Source organism: Oncorhynchus kisutch, linkage group LG13, assembly GCF_002021735.2.
Source record: "Oncorhynchus kisutch isolate 150728-3 linkage group LG13, Okis_V2, whole genome shotgun sequence".
NCBI lineage: Eukaryota > Metazoa > Chordata > Actinopteri > Salmoniformes > Salmonidae > Oncorhynchus > Oncorhynchus kisutch.
The window spans coordinates 37,133,015-37,148,566 of NC_034186.2; the positions used below are offsets into that span (position 1 = coordinate 37,133,015).

Here is a 15,552-nt window from a genome sequence, read left to right on the forward strand (position 1 = left end):
TCTATGGTGATTTTCAGTCCAGTGTTTAGACACTTCAAATCAAATCATATCATGTTGTTTTATTTCAGACATGGGAAAAAAAGAAAAAGCTTTTTAAAAGGGGTTAATCAGCTTTAATATAGCGGATAGATTGTTGCTCCCATCAATGTAAATTGTCTGCATCATTTCCATATATTTTGGGGGTAAATACACACATTTTAGAATACCTTTATTATTCCCCGTAAACCCTACCAGCCCTCCCCCAATTGGAGTAAACACTTAGGCTTCTACCTATAGTTTATACATATTATACACATTTTACAGACACAATAGTTATATTTTGTTTGTTTTTAGTACTTCCTCTATTTCTGATGTCCATCCAGTTTGATTTCTATTTCACAACATTTCTGAACCTATATACACATTTTACAGACCCCGTATGTTTTACATTTGTTCAACCCCTCCCATCTCTTAACACCGTCCATTTTGTATTTCTACTTGCCATATATTTTTCAACTGTGCTGTGATGCTTCACAAAAATACTGACCCTTTGTTCTCATAGCTTCTACAGATTGTAAATTAATAATAATAATTTTGAAATAAATAATAATTTTAAGAATTGAAGTTTTGAATCCGGCATTGTTTTGCGTGTCAGTTCATAAACCATGGAATCTGTAGGTTGAAAATGTCTTCAACTATTTTGCAAATTATAAATGACACAGCTGTCAATATGTCCTTAAATGAAATTGGTATATTTTTTTATTTATCACAATTTTCTTTAACCATTTATGATCTTTAATGCAGGGCCAACAGACAAGTTCCTTACACCCCCCCCCCTCCCTACTTGCCTCTTCCAATTGTGGTAATACTGCAATTAGTTGGTTGTAATTTTGGCTAGTGCAGACATTTCCATATGTCTGTTAAAAAAAGTAAGTGGTCACACATGCAGTTAATTTTATCATCAAAATTAAAAGTTATTTAAAAAAAAAATATATATATATATATATATATAAGTATATTTGAGTTTAACCACAATATTTGTTCTGTCTTCTGAAATTGCAACCAACTTTAAGGCTTGTTAAGATATTTTAAAACATTTGGAGATAATTTTGTTTTCAAATAACCAAAAGTGAGCAGTTGGAATCTGAATAAAGGGAAACGGACCATTCTTGAACATGGGGTGAGACATTCTTACCAATTTACTAGAGAACCAGTTTGGATTTAAGTATAACTTTTGTATGACTGAAGCCTTTAGTGAGAGGTCTAATGCTTTAATATTTAATAATTTCTGCCCTCTGAATTCTTATACAAAACAGGCCCTTCTAATTTTGTCTGGCTTGCCATTCCAAATAAAATGGAATATTTTGGGATCATATTATTTAAAAAGGCAGTCACTAGGTGTAGGCAAAACCATAAGCAAATAGGTACACTGTGATATGACTAAAGAGTTCAAATCAGGGTGATTTTTCCACAAATAGACAGGTATTTTCCTTTCCATGGTAGCAAGATCTTATCTATTTTTGCTAACTTTCTATAAAATTTGTTGGCGTGAGATCATTTCTTTCTGGATTTGTATACCGATTATGTCCACATCCTCAGACAATTTTATTGGTAAACTACATGGTAATGCAAAAAGTTGAATTTTTTAGTGATCAATAAGTAATATAGTACACTTAGAATTTGGTTTTAATCCAGAGAGGTTAGCAAAAATAATCTAGATCCTCTATGAGGCTGTGGAGGGATTAAAATTGTGATTTTAAAAGAAAACATGAATCAGCATACAACACCTTTGTTTTTAAGCCACGGATTTCTAATCCCTTAAAATTTAGATCCAACAATAATATTAACAACAACTAACATTTTGATGGCAATAATAAATAGATATGCAGATAGTGGACAACCTTGTTTTACTCCTCCTGACAGTTTAAAAAACTGAGACATAGCCATTAGTTACTAAACTAAAATAAAAAAAGAAACGTCTCCTTTTCAGGACCCGGTCTTTCAAAGATAATTGGTAAAAATCCAAATAACGTCAGATCTTCATTGTAAAGTGTTTAAACACTATTTCCTTATGCTTGTTCAATGAACCATAAACAATTAATGAACATGCACCTGAAGAACGGTCGTTAAGACACTAACAGCATACAGACTGTAGGCAATTAAGGTTACAGTTATGAAAACTTAGGACAATAAAGGAGGCCTTTCTACTGACGCTGAAAAATATCAAAAGAGAGATGCCCAGGGTCCCTGCTCATCTGCACAAACGTGCCTTAGGCATGAGGACTGCAGATGTGGCCAGGTCAATAAATTGCAATGTCCGTACTGAGACGCCTAAGACAGCGCTACAGGAAGACCGGACGGACAGCTGATCGTCCTCGCAGTGGCAGACCACGTGTAACACCTGTACAGGATCGGAACATCCAAATATCACACCTTCGGTACAGGTACAGGATGGCAACAACTGCCCAAGTTACACCGGGAACGCACAATCCCTCCATCAGTGCTCAGACGGTTCGCAATAGGCTGAGAGGCTGGACTGAGGGCTTGTAGCCCTGTTGCAGGTCCTCAGACATCACCGTCGCCTATGGGCACAAACCCACCGCCACTGGACCAGACAGGACTGGCAAAAAGTGCTCTTCACTGACAAGTCGCGGTTCTCTCACCAGGGGTGATGGTCTGATTCGTCAAAGGAATGAGCGGTACACAGAGGCCTGTACTCTGGAGTGGGATCGATTTGGAGGAAGAGGGTCCGTCATGATCTGGGGCGGTGTGTCACAGCATCATCGGACTGAGCTTGTTGTCATTGCAGGCAATCTCAATGCTGTGAGGTACAGGGAAGACATACTCCTCCCTCACGTGGTACCCTTCCTTGCAGGCTCATCCTGACATGACCCTCCAGCATGAAAATGCCACCAGCCATACTACTCCATCTGTGAGTGATATCCTGCAAGACAGGAATGTCAGTGTTCTGCCATGGCCAGCAAAGAGCCCAGATCTCAATCCCATTGAGCACGTCTGGGACCTGTTGGATCGGAGAGTGAGGGCAAGGGCCATTCCCCCTAGAAATGTCTGAACTTGCCTTGATGGAAGGGTGGGGTAACATATCACAGTGAGGAACTGGCAAATCTTTTGAAGTCCAGGAGGAGTAGATGCACTTCCGTACTTAATGCAGCTGGTGGCCACACCAGATACTGACACTAACTTCTGAACCCCCCCCCCCCCCCCCTCTTTGTTCAGGTACACATTATTCAATTTCTGTTAGTCACAAGTCTGTAACTTGTTCAGTTTATGTCTCAGTTGTTGAATCTTATGTTTATACAAATATTGACATGTTAATTACGTTTGCTGAAAATAAACAGTTGTCAGTGAGAGGTTTATTTTTTTGCTTTATTTTACACCTAGCGTTACTATACATAACTTTAACCCATTTTATAAAGACATTCTCCAAATTGAAATATTCTAGGCATTTATATATAAACTCCAGTCTTACTTTATCAAAATACTTTTCAAAATCAGCTATGAAAACCATGCCTGGTTTCCCCAATATTTCTTAGTATTCTATCGTTTTCAGTACTCGTCTTATCTCCAATGTATCGTCCATGCAAAAATCCTGTCTGATGAGGATGAATATCGGACAATACCTTTTTAAATTCTATGCGCCAAGCATTTAGCTAGACTCTTTGCATCACAACACTGAAGTGTAAGAGGCCTCCAATATTTCAAATGGACTGGATCTTTACACACACACACACACACACACACACCCACACCCTGTTTCAGTAATAATGAAAATCAGACCTTGTTACGTGGCCGATAAACACTCCCTATATAAAACAGGCTAATAATGGTCCTCTGAGTATATATAAAAAAAATGTTTGGTATACTTCCACTGGTATGCCAGCCAGCACTGGAGTTCAGCCTTTTTTGGTAGCATCTGTTAAAGATGTGAAAGAATTGTGTATTTTTTCCCCATATTCCATCCAGTTTGCTATATATAAAACATATTACACTGGATCGCTCTTGAATAAGTTCCTCCATTTATTTTTCCTCTAACTTATTCTGTGCCTCTATTGTTATCTAACTGTACTGTTAGTCCTTCAACTTCCTTTGTTAATATGGACTCTTGATCTAAATTGCTTTTGTTTTATAGATGAGTACTGAATTGCATGGCCTCTAAAGGCCCATTTAAAAAGTGTCCCATAACATAGGTACAGCAGATCCCCTTATTGTACGTTGGAAAAAGTAAGTTATAAAATCTACTGTCCTAGTTATAATATCATCATATCAGCTTTGATTAAATTTCCAATATCCTTGCCCACGTGGAAATTCTGTAAGAGTAATATATATGCCAATTATATGATGATCCGACGGTATTCTGTCCCCCATCAACACTAACTTTTGGTGCCGGAGAGATTGACATAAGAAAGTAATCAAGATGACTAGCTTGATTAAGCCTCCGCCACGTCTATCTCAGTAGGTCAGAGTATTTAAGCTTCTATATATCCACTAATTCCAATTTATCCAGGATATTCATGATATCCTTAAGTACCTGAGGGTGATAGTGTGATTTCCTTTACGGTCCATAGAGGTATTGAAAAGCATATTAAAATCCCCATCATAATAAGATAATCATTATTTGGACAGTATAGGTTAATAAGCCATCTGTTTATTGTCCAATCACATATTTTTAAAAATCCATCTACCCTGATCTGTTTGGACAATTTGCACATTTGGAGCAAAATTACTGTTAATATCGTCACCCCTTTTAAATGTCTTTGCCCATGGGAGAAAAATACTTCACCCCCCACACACACACACTTTTCCCACAAACTTAATCTAAAATTGTTGAATGAGTTCTGTAAACAATAGATAATATATTGTCCTTGTCTCATCGCGCAACAGCGACTCCTGTGGCGGGCCGGGCGCAGTGCGTGCTAACCAAGGTTGCCAGGTGCACAGTGTTTCCTCCGACACATTGGTGCGGCTGGCTTCCAGGTTGGATGCTCACTGTGTTAAGAAGCAGTGCGGCTTGGTTGGGGTGTGTAGCAGAGGACGCATAACTTTCAACCTTCGTCTCTCCCGAGCCCGTACGGGAGTTGTAGCGATGAGACAAGATAGTAGCTACTAAAACAATTGGATACCACAAAAGTGTGGAGAAAAAGGGCAATTTTTTTTTTTTAAAGACTATGGTTTGCAACTGCACATGGGGACAAAGATCGCACTTTTTGGAGAAATGTCCTCTGGTCTGATGAAACAAAAATAGAATTGTTTGGCCATAACGACAATCCTTATGTTTGGAGAAAAAAGGGGGAGGCTTGCAAGCAGAAGAACACCATCCCACCCGTGAAGCACAGGTGTGGCAGAATCATGTTGTGGGGGTGCTTTGCTGCAGGAGAGACTGGTGCACTTCAAAATAGATGGCATCATGAGTGAGGGAAAAAAAAGTGCATATATTGAAGCAACATCTCAAGACATCATCCAGGAAATCAAAGCTTGGTCACAAATGGGTCTTCCAAATGGACAATGACCATACTTCCAAAGTTGTGGCAAAATGGCTTAAGGACAACAAAGTCAAGGTATTGGAGTGGCCATCAAAGCCCTGACCTCAATCCTATAGAAAATGTGGACAGAACTGAAAAAGCGTGTGCGAGCAAGGAGGCCTACAAACCTGACTCAGTTACACAAGCTCTGTCAGGAGGAATGGGACAAAATTCAACCAACTTATTGTGGGAAGCTACCTGAAACGTTTGACCCAAGTTAAACAATTTAAAAGGCAATGCTACCAAATACTAATTGAGCGTATGTAAACTTCTGACCCACTGGGAATGTGATGAAAGAACTAAAAGCTGAAATAAATGAATCACTATTATTCTGACATTTCACATTCTTTAAATAAAGTGGTGATCCTAACTGACCTAAGACAAGTAATTTTTACTAGGATTAAATGTCAGGAATTTTGAAAAACCAAGTTTAAAATGTATTTGGCTAAGGTGTATGTAAACTTCCGACTTCAACTGTGTGTGTGTATATATATATATATATATATATATATATATATATATATATATATATATATATATATATATATATATATATATATATATAAATAACTTGTCATGTACACTCACAACATTTTGGGAACTTTAAAATAAATAATTAAATGTGCCACCCTAATACCATCATTGTATAATCGTCAACACAACTAGACTTTAAAAAAAATATATTTAAATGTTTTATTCTGAAAAATGTTTCATTACAACTTTTAGGGGAAATGATCTTACACCTTCCCTACACCTTTTGGTTTGCTGGGATGACTACAAGTCAACATCTCCAGACATGAAAGACTGGCAAGAAGCAGAACCAAAACTAGCGTCGGTCTGCCGAATTGCGAAAGAGTCACCAGCCAGGCAGCCTAGCTTCAATGCGTATATCATCCTTCCATCCTCCCACCTCAGCATCAAAGAGACTCTGCCATCACATTACTAAGAGACAGCTTTGGTGGTCCAACAGCTGAGGCTCAATGCATTCCCTCATACAAAACAAATCATAGCCAGTCATTCTGCTGCAGCACACACACAGGGAGAAGCAGCATGGCAGCAGCACTCTTTGCCTGGCACAGCACCTATTCTTTCTCCCCCTCCCCCAGCACTGGCGCCTTTGCTACAGGGGAGATGCATGTCGGAGTGACTTACCCTGATGGAGGGCTGTGTGCAGCAGCTATGGATGAGATTCTCTCCCTTCTCAGCTTCCTTGCTGCATGCTCAGCCTGCCTCTGCCCACCCACCTGCTCAGGGCTGTAGTAACCTCTCCGTATAGGCTTGCCTGGGCTCTGACCAGCAGCTCAGTTGCTTTGGAAGCAACAGGGCACTGCCAAATCCTATACACTGCTGCTAGCAAAACAATACGTTGCATTCTAATGTTTATTTTTTTTAAGCCAAGGAAACAGACATTTCCCAATGTGTTACTTGTTGTGTATTAGGGATGTATCATTTGCACCTCCGTACTTAAGGTAGTTGTATAGGCAGAGCATCATGGGTAATATGTGTTGAGATGAGCACGTTCAAGATAAATGTTCTAACTGATTCCGGTCTCGTCATTATGGACTTGTTATAAAGATGTGGTTGAAGATATCCCTCTAGTGGTGTGGGGGCTGTGCTTTGACAAAGTGGGTGGGGTTATATCCTGCCTGTTTGGCCCTGTCCAGGAGTATCAACGGATGGGGCCACAGTGTCTCCTGACCCCTCCAGTCTCAGCCTCCAGTATTTATGCTGCAGTAGTTAATGTCGGGGGGCTAGGGTCAGTCCGTTATATCTGGAGTATTTCTCCTGTCTTATAAGTATGCCCTCTCTAATTGTCTCTTTCGCTCTCTCAGAGGACCTGAGCCCTAGGACCATGCCTCAGGACTACCTGGCATGATGACTCCTTGTTGTCCCCAGTCCACTTGGCCGTGCTGCTGCTCCAGTTTCAACTGTTCTGCCTGCGGCTATGGAACCCTGACCTGTTCACTATTATTTGACCATGCTGGTCATTTATGAACATTAACATCTTGGCCATGTTCTGTTATAATCTCCACCCCGCACAACCAGAAGAGGACTGGCCACCCCTCATAGCCTCGTTCCTCTCTAGGTTTCGGCCTTTCTAGGGAGCTTTTCCTAGCCACCGTGCTTCTGCACCTGCATTGCTTTCTGTTTGGGGTTTTAGGCTGGGTTTCTGTATAGCACTTTGAGATATCAGCTGATGTAAGAAGGGCTATATAAATACATTTGGTTATGAAACCCACGAGACATAAAATATTGATGATGAGTAAGTCTGAACCTACAGAAACTATTCTGTCCTGAAGAGGTCAGTTTAGAAGTTTAAACACATTTTCCTTGGTACAGTCTAGGCTAATGTTAGCTCAGTGTATTGCTAGCAGAGGCAAGTGCATAGTCAAACTAGCTAAGAGGGAGTTAGCGTCGCCATGGATGGCAGAAACAGATTTGAGAAGGACGTTAGAGCGAGAAAACGTGATTAAAGGGAGGATATTTAGGTCAACTGTGAAGACTAACTTGAAAAAAAAATAAAAAAAATAAAAAAAATAAAAAAAGAGACAATCGGGAGCCTACTGAGAAACTAAAAATGTCTGGAATGGTTGGAAATATTGGACAGTTTGCTGAAAGTATTGAGCAGTGTAGCTCATATACAGAACGGTTTGGATATTTTGTTCTTGCAAATAACATTGATGAGGACAAAAATCAGCCCTACATTCAATTTACTTCGCAGCCTGCTACAGCCAGGCACTTTTTTACTAAAACCACTAGTTATTGCACAAATGTTTAGGTGCCACAGAAGAAATCAGAAAGTAGGAGAATCAGGGACAATGTTTGCTGTGGCATAAAAAAAAAAGAAATAGAGTACTGGGAGTTTAATGATGTTCTAAATGACACCATCAGAGACCGACTAGTATGTGGGCTACGGAGCGAAACTACACAAGAGAGACTATTGACTGAAAGTAATCTGATTTTGGCAAAGGCAATTGAAGTCAGTGTGGCCATGGAAGAGGCTCAGCATTAGAGATCATCAGGATAAGTGCACAGTTGCAACTGAAAAGCAGAAATCAAGGCACATGCTTCCTCTGTGGCAAAGCAGGACATCTATGTGCTCGTTTAAGTACATGGATTGCTGAGCCAGTGGTAAAAAAGGTAAAAAATTAAGAATGAAAGTCACACACTAATTATGCTGCCAAACATTTAATGGGTATAGCAACCAATGTTTTGGCACACAGTCCCTTCTCACTTGAAGGCACCAAAACACTGGTTTCTATGCCCATTAAATGTCTGGCAGCATAATTGGTGTGAAACTTTTTCTTATCATAAATTATTCTGTTAGTCAGCACCTCTACAAAAACATTTTGGGTGTGGGTCAGCGTATGCCTTTCACTAGCCTCTGGTAAGGGCCACATCAAACAAGCCTGCAGAAACAAAAAGAGATCAGAAAGCATCAGACTGAAAACAAAAACAAGAGACATTCCAACAAAAGAAACATAAGAGCAAGAGAACACAGAACGAATCCAATGAGGAAGTCACACTGAAAATACTTGCTGTTGCTGGGGGGGGGGGGGGGGGGGGGGCATGGCTGTCTCTCTTGCGAGGTGCTTGCTAGTGCGTATGGAGATTGTCTGACACGAGATACAGCTGCTCCTGTGTCAGTCTACAAAAAGACACTGAAACACCTTCCACTTCAGCCAGCACACATTGTGTTAAGGACTTACACAGGTGAAACAGTTGCTGTGAGCGGCCTCTGAGGCCTCAGTTCAGTTAAACAGAAACGCTGCCACTCTACGTCATGGAAGGAGACTATCCATCACTACTGGGTTGTTTGCAGTTAGATCACACTGGACTGGCAATCAGTGCGTACAATGACCGATGGAGACAGGCCTATCCACCATCTTAAAGAAACATGGAGGGATTTAATGGAGGACTGTGTATCATGAAATACATTACAGTGAAGCTCAGCATTAAGCCAGACGGCAAACCAAAGTTTCTGAAAACATGACCTGTACCTTATGCTAGCAGACCAAAAGTCGAGACGGACTTGGACACTTTAGTCAAGAACAAATTACTGAAGCTGGTCAGCGTGAGTGAATGGGCTACCCTCATTGTACCAGTCCTAAAGGAGGATGTAGGAATCAGGATATGTGGAGACTTCAAAGTCAGTTAACCCGGTGTAGTGAGCTAAGCAGTATCCATTACACATAGATGACCTTTTCAGTTTTAGCTGGGGGTCAAAAGTTTGAAATCGACCTCTGCCAAACCTACTTACAGATGCACATGGATGAAAAGTCAAAAGGAGCTGCTGACCGTCAAGACACACAAGGGGCTCTTCAGGTATTGTCGTCTACCATTTGGAATCACAAGTGCTCCAGTGCTGTTCCAGAGGATGACCATATCTTGAGTGGATTGCCGGGAGTACAATGCTACCTGGATGACATCCTCATTACTGGAAAGGATGAGAAACATCTCCAGAACTCGGCTCTTCCTTAAAGAGATTGAAGGACTACGAGTTCGTAAGAACAAATGTGCATTCTTCTAATCGGTTCAATACCTCGGTCACGTCAGGTGTGATGGGACTTCACAAGGCTCCATCCAAGGTCAAGGCTATCTTGGATGCTCCAGCTCCTCAGATACTTTATCCTGAGCTTGGCAACAAAGCAGAAGTCACTGCATCAGTTGCTTTGTCAGGACAAAAAACATGAAAATGGACAGAACAATGTGAGGAAGCATTCGTCAAAAAAGCAAGGAAATACTCCTGAAAACTGAGTTACTGACACACGTCGACAAGTCATTGCCCATCCAACTAGCTTGAGATGCTAGTCCTTAGGTTGTGGGAGCAGTCGTCCCATATCATGCCTTCACATAAAAAGCCGACTGTTTTCACATCAAGGACATTAAAGAAAGCAGAAACTACACAGCTGAAACGGGAATCTCTAGGCATCATTTTTGGAGTGGATTTCACCAGTATCTATAAGGGAGGAAGTTCAGCTACACTCCTTTGCATTCTGCTTGCAGAATGTGGGCTTTGTTCTTGTCAGCACACACATGACATCAAGTACCGTAAGGCAGAACTGCATTACAACACAGATTGACTCTCCAGGTTACCACTACATGTGGTCAAACCGGAGTCACATCTACCTCAGACAAGTGGAAAACGCACCAGTCACTTCAACACAAGTGCAGAGAAACACCAGAAATCACCCGGTGTTATCTGAAGGTATGGACATCAAATGTAAAGCCACGGGTGATGCTCCAGAACTGAACCCTTACCAGGAGAACTGAGCGGTCAGTACAGTCTGGTTGTCTGCTGTGGGAGAGGAGTCATCATTCTGCCATCGGTGAGGAAACAAGTGTTGCAACAGCTAAACTGTGGAGTGGTTTGCATGAAGGAAATTGCACAAAGCTACTTCTGGTGGCCTGGATTGGATGGAAGCATTGAGGAGAAAGCAAAAACATGTTCCTCATGTCAGAAGGTTCACAAAGTACCTCAACTTGCATCTCTTCATCCATGGGATTGGCCGGAGGAGGCATGGCATCACATAAGTGAATTTCACAGGTCCATTCAAAGACAAAATGTTTCTCATGGATGCTCATAGCAAAATGGCCAGAGTTTGCCATCATGAAGTCTACTACTGCTGAGAAGACCAGCAAGAAGCTTGTAGAAGAAGTGTTTAGTCGGTTGAGAACCCCACGCCAACTCATTAGCGACAAAACGGACCAGAGCTAGTGTCCCAAGAAATTGCCACATTTCTACAGGTGAATGGTGTACAGCACATCAGGTCTGCACCGTATCCCCCGGATAAGACTAACACAGATTTTATTTCACCAGGTAAGCTAGTTAAGAACAAGTTCTCATTTAGAACTGCGACCTGGCCAAGAAAAAGCAAAGCAGTGCGACATAAACAACATTACACATGGAATAAACAATACTGTACAGTCAATAACACAATAGAAAAAGAAAGTCTATATACAGTGTGTGCAAATGGCATAAGGAGGTAAGGCAATAAATAGGCCATAGTAGTGAAGTAATTACAATTTAGCAAATTAACACTGGAGTGATAGATGAGCAGATGGTGATGTGCAAGTAGAAATACTGGTGTGCAAAAGCAAAAAAGTAAATAAAAACAATATGGGGATGAGGTAGGTAGATTGGGTGAGATATTTACAGATGGGCTATGTACAGCTGCAGCGATCGGTTAGCTGATGTTTAAAGTTAGTGAGGGAAGTATGTCTCCAGCTTCAGCGATTTTTGCAATTCGTTCCAGTCATTGGCAGGAGAGAACTGGAAGGAAAGGCAGCCAAAGGAGATGTTGACTTTGGTGATGACCAGTGAGATATACCTGCTGGAGCGCATGTTACGGGTGGGTGTTGTTATAGTGACAAGTGAGCTGAGATAAGGCGGAGATTTAACTAGCATAGACTTATAGATGACCTGGAGCCAGTGGGTCTCGCGACTAATATGTAGCGAGGGCCAGCCGACTAGAGCATACAGATCGCAGTGGTGGGTGGTATTAGGGGCTTTGGTGACAAAATGGATGGCATTGTGATAGCAAATTGGATGCAGTCTGAGTAGAGTACTGGAAGCCATTTTGTAAATGACATCAACGAAGTCGAGGATCGGTAGGATGGTCAGTTTTACGAGGACATGTTTGGCGGCGTGAGTGAAGGAGGCTTTGTTGCGAAATAGGAAGCCAATTCTAAATTTAATTTTGGATTGGAGGGGTTTACACCTATGTCATCGCCCCAGTCCAAAGACATGGTTGTTGGGAGTCAGGTTGACCGCTGTTACGCTACGAGAGATTGGTGGGTACCTAGATGCTTGAACTTGTAAAACAGACTCTCTCAACAGTTAATGTAGGAGGGGAGGAGGTGTTGTGTATTAGAGTTGTGCCATTTGCACCTCCACACTTACTGTAGTTCTAGACACAGCACATCATGTGTTGTAATGAGTACTTTCTAGATAAATGGTTTAACTGATTCCTGTCTCATCATTATTTAATCATTGTAAAGATGTGGTCATGCACCCCAAAAATGTAAGGGGCACAAAAAGCTTCTGGATCCGCACTTGAGACAGCGTTTTTCACCACAACCATAACATAAAATAAAAAAATTCTCACAGAAGAACAGTGTTTCATCCCTCCAATAGCATTTCAGACACTTGTAGAACCAATGCCAAGGTGCATTGAAGCTGATCTGGCTACCTGGGCAGCAGGTAGCTGAGAGGTCAAGAGTGTTGGGACAGTAACTGAAAGGTTGCTGGTTCAAATCCCTGAGCCAACTAGGGTAGAAATTTGTCACTGTGCCCTTGAGCAACACACTTAACCCTAAATGCACTAGATAAGTGTCTACTAAAATGTAAGACACTTTGTTAGTATTTCCTTTATTTAGTAAGACAAGCCATCTACTGTAATTTGATTGATAGCCAGAAATGTCTTCTTGTTAATTAGTTATGAGGTTGGGAACATATCTGGGCTAGCTAAAAGCAACTTCATAAACTTGCTAGTTGGCAAGTATTATATGTAACAGGACAAATCTGAGGGGGGCGGGGGGGCACAAGTCCCTGTGCCCCCTATGGGCATGACGCCCCTGATGAAACCCACAAGAGATAGTCTCACAAGCAAGGAAAACCTGAACTGTAACGTCACTCAAGCTGGCTTTTATAGGCAATACAATAAAGATTATAACAAGAAAGCCTCAGTCAATGTATGTTGTATTTCCATGGTACTGTAGGATTCCTATGAATGTCCCCTCCCCATATTATGCATTAGACTACAGTAACTCTCAAAGTGTGAAGCAAACCCCATGAATGTTTACTGTAATTTAAGTAGCTTACTGTAAAACCATGCATGCAAATAAGCCACCCACCATGTACAGTTCACCACGTCTGAATGCTGTTACATGCATAATGATGAATCATGTCTGATTTTACAAGGTGACTGTTCAGTTGACTGCTACTGTAAGTCAGTAGGAAAACAAAATTACAGCCTTTTCTTGCTCTTTGAATCCGCTGCATTCCTCATAAACATAGCTATGGCAATAGACCTTCGAAAATACTTTGAATTCAAAATGTTTGCCTTTGTTGCTATAAAAATCACATCACTTCTTAATGAGTTGTCTCTGTATGGATCCATCTCATGCTATTTCATTTGTACAGTCCAAGACGTTGGGATGAATTTGCTGTGATCAACAGAAAGGTGTAGCGCTCGCTCCAAATAATAGCCTATTCTAGAAGAACGCGTATCGGTGCGTGCCTCATGTTCCACAGGCTCTTCCATTTCGTTAAGAGTGTTAAGGAGCGCCTGCTCTAGAAGCGACTATTCCAATTACATTGATTTCATTCCATTTACACAAATACATAATTATAGAAAAGCTTTCCTTACACTGCAAACTGTTTCCATCCTTTCTATACGGACTATCTGCAATATCTGCAGACTTACGCTGGTATTCAATGTGCAACTGAAAAGCTACGGGTTGATGTTCCTCACAAACATGCATGTGCAAAAGAAACTGAAATGCCACTCACCTAATTACAATTCAGGTGATCCATGTATTGAGACGTACAGTAGGCAGAAGCCAATAGCGCCAAACCTTCGCAGAACACTGTAATGTTGCTTTAACAGCTAAAACTATTTATGAATGAAACCCTATGCTTAAGACACACCCACCACCAGTCAGAGACGCACCACGTGACGTAAGTGATTGACGAGCAGGCGGAGGCGCGTGCTGAAGATCATCAGCATCTCCCCCTTCAATTCAAGTATTTGGGGGTGATGTTATTATGAATAGGCTTCTGGTGGAACATAATGAAAATAGGTACACCTAAATTCATATTATGTTTGGAATGTAGAATCGGTTCATTAATTAATTGAAGAGGTATATACAGATCGACAAGATGAAAAGTGAATAGGTCTTCTGGATGATAAGGTTATGTTCTGAACATTCTTATGTAGTAGACTACTTTAATGTAGGCCATTTGAGCACCCAAGGTGGGTAGGCCTGCTTGCAGCTCTATATTATTTACTCACATCTGGTAAGACAGATCAGTAGGCTATCACAAGGTAACTTCTGATTTTCTTTAACCAGGCAAGTCAGTTAAAAACAAATAATTTACAATGAAGGCCTACCAAAAGGCAAAAGTCCTCCTGCAGGAGCGAGGCCTGGGATTAAAAATAAAACAAATGAAATATATAGGACAAAACACACATCACGACAAGAGACAACATAATACTACATAAAGAGAGACCTAAGACGACATCGTAACATGGCAGCAACACATGACAACACATGGTAGCAGCACAAAACAGGGTACAGACAACATCACAAAGGGCAAGGAGGTAGAGACAACAATACATCACGCAAAAAGCCACAACTGTCAGTAAGTGTCCATTGTTGAGTCGTTGAATGAAGAGACTGAGGTAAAGCTGTCCAGTTTGAGTGCTTGTTGCAGCTCGTTCCAGTCGCTAGCTGCAGCGAACTGAAAAGACGAGCGACCCAAGGATGTGTGTGCTTTGGGGACCTTTAACAGAATGTGACTTGCAGAACGGGTGTTGTATCTGAAGGACGAAGGCTGCAGTAAATATCTTAGATAGGGGGGAGTGAGGCCTAAGAGGGTTTTATAAATCAGCAACAACCACCTTGATGGGTCAGCCAACACCTGATGATCGATCAAGGATGAAAAGTCTAAGCGGAATCCTTGGGACGTCACCCCACTGAAGTTGACATTTGTTGCTGATTTATTCAACCCTCTTAGGCCTCACTCCCCCATATCTGAGATAGGTTAGGGTGAGGATAGGGTTAGGGTGAGGATAGTACTAAACAACAGCTGATCATTTTTTACATTCTAACAGCGCCACACTCTGGCAGTAAAGTATGAGATGTTTCACACGACCATAAATAAGCATATACATGTTCAGGTTATTTACAATAGCAGAATATACACAAAATATTACTTATTTAATTTTAAAGATCACACTGAACGACACACTGATTTCAGATTAAACACTGAATTTTTGGATTGAATGCGTCGCTTCTGGAAAATAAC

General features: G+C 41.1%; 1 protein-coding gene across 3 annotated transcripts in view; it reads right to left on the reverse strand.

Moving 5' to 3' along the window:
* cbarpb (CACN subunit beta associated regulatory protein b) overlaps nt 1–14,192 on the reverse strand; it is a 49,398-nt gene extending 35,206 nt beyond the window's left edge. For 2 of the 3 annotated variants that reach the window (XM_031786161.1, XM_031786160.1), the window contains exon 1: nt 14,035–14,192. The gene's annotated coding sequence lies outside the window, so the exon portion shown is untranslated. The remainder of the gene's footprint in view (nt 1–14,034) is intronic. The other variant, XR_004202386.1, reaches the window with a different exon arrangement.
* Between the last annotated feature and the right edge of the window lie 1,360 nt (nt 14,193–15,552).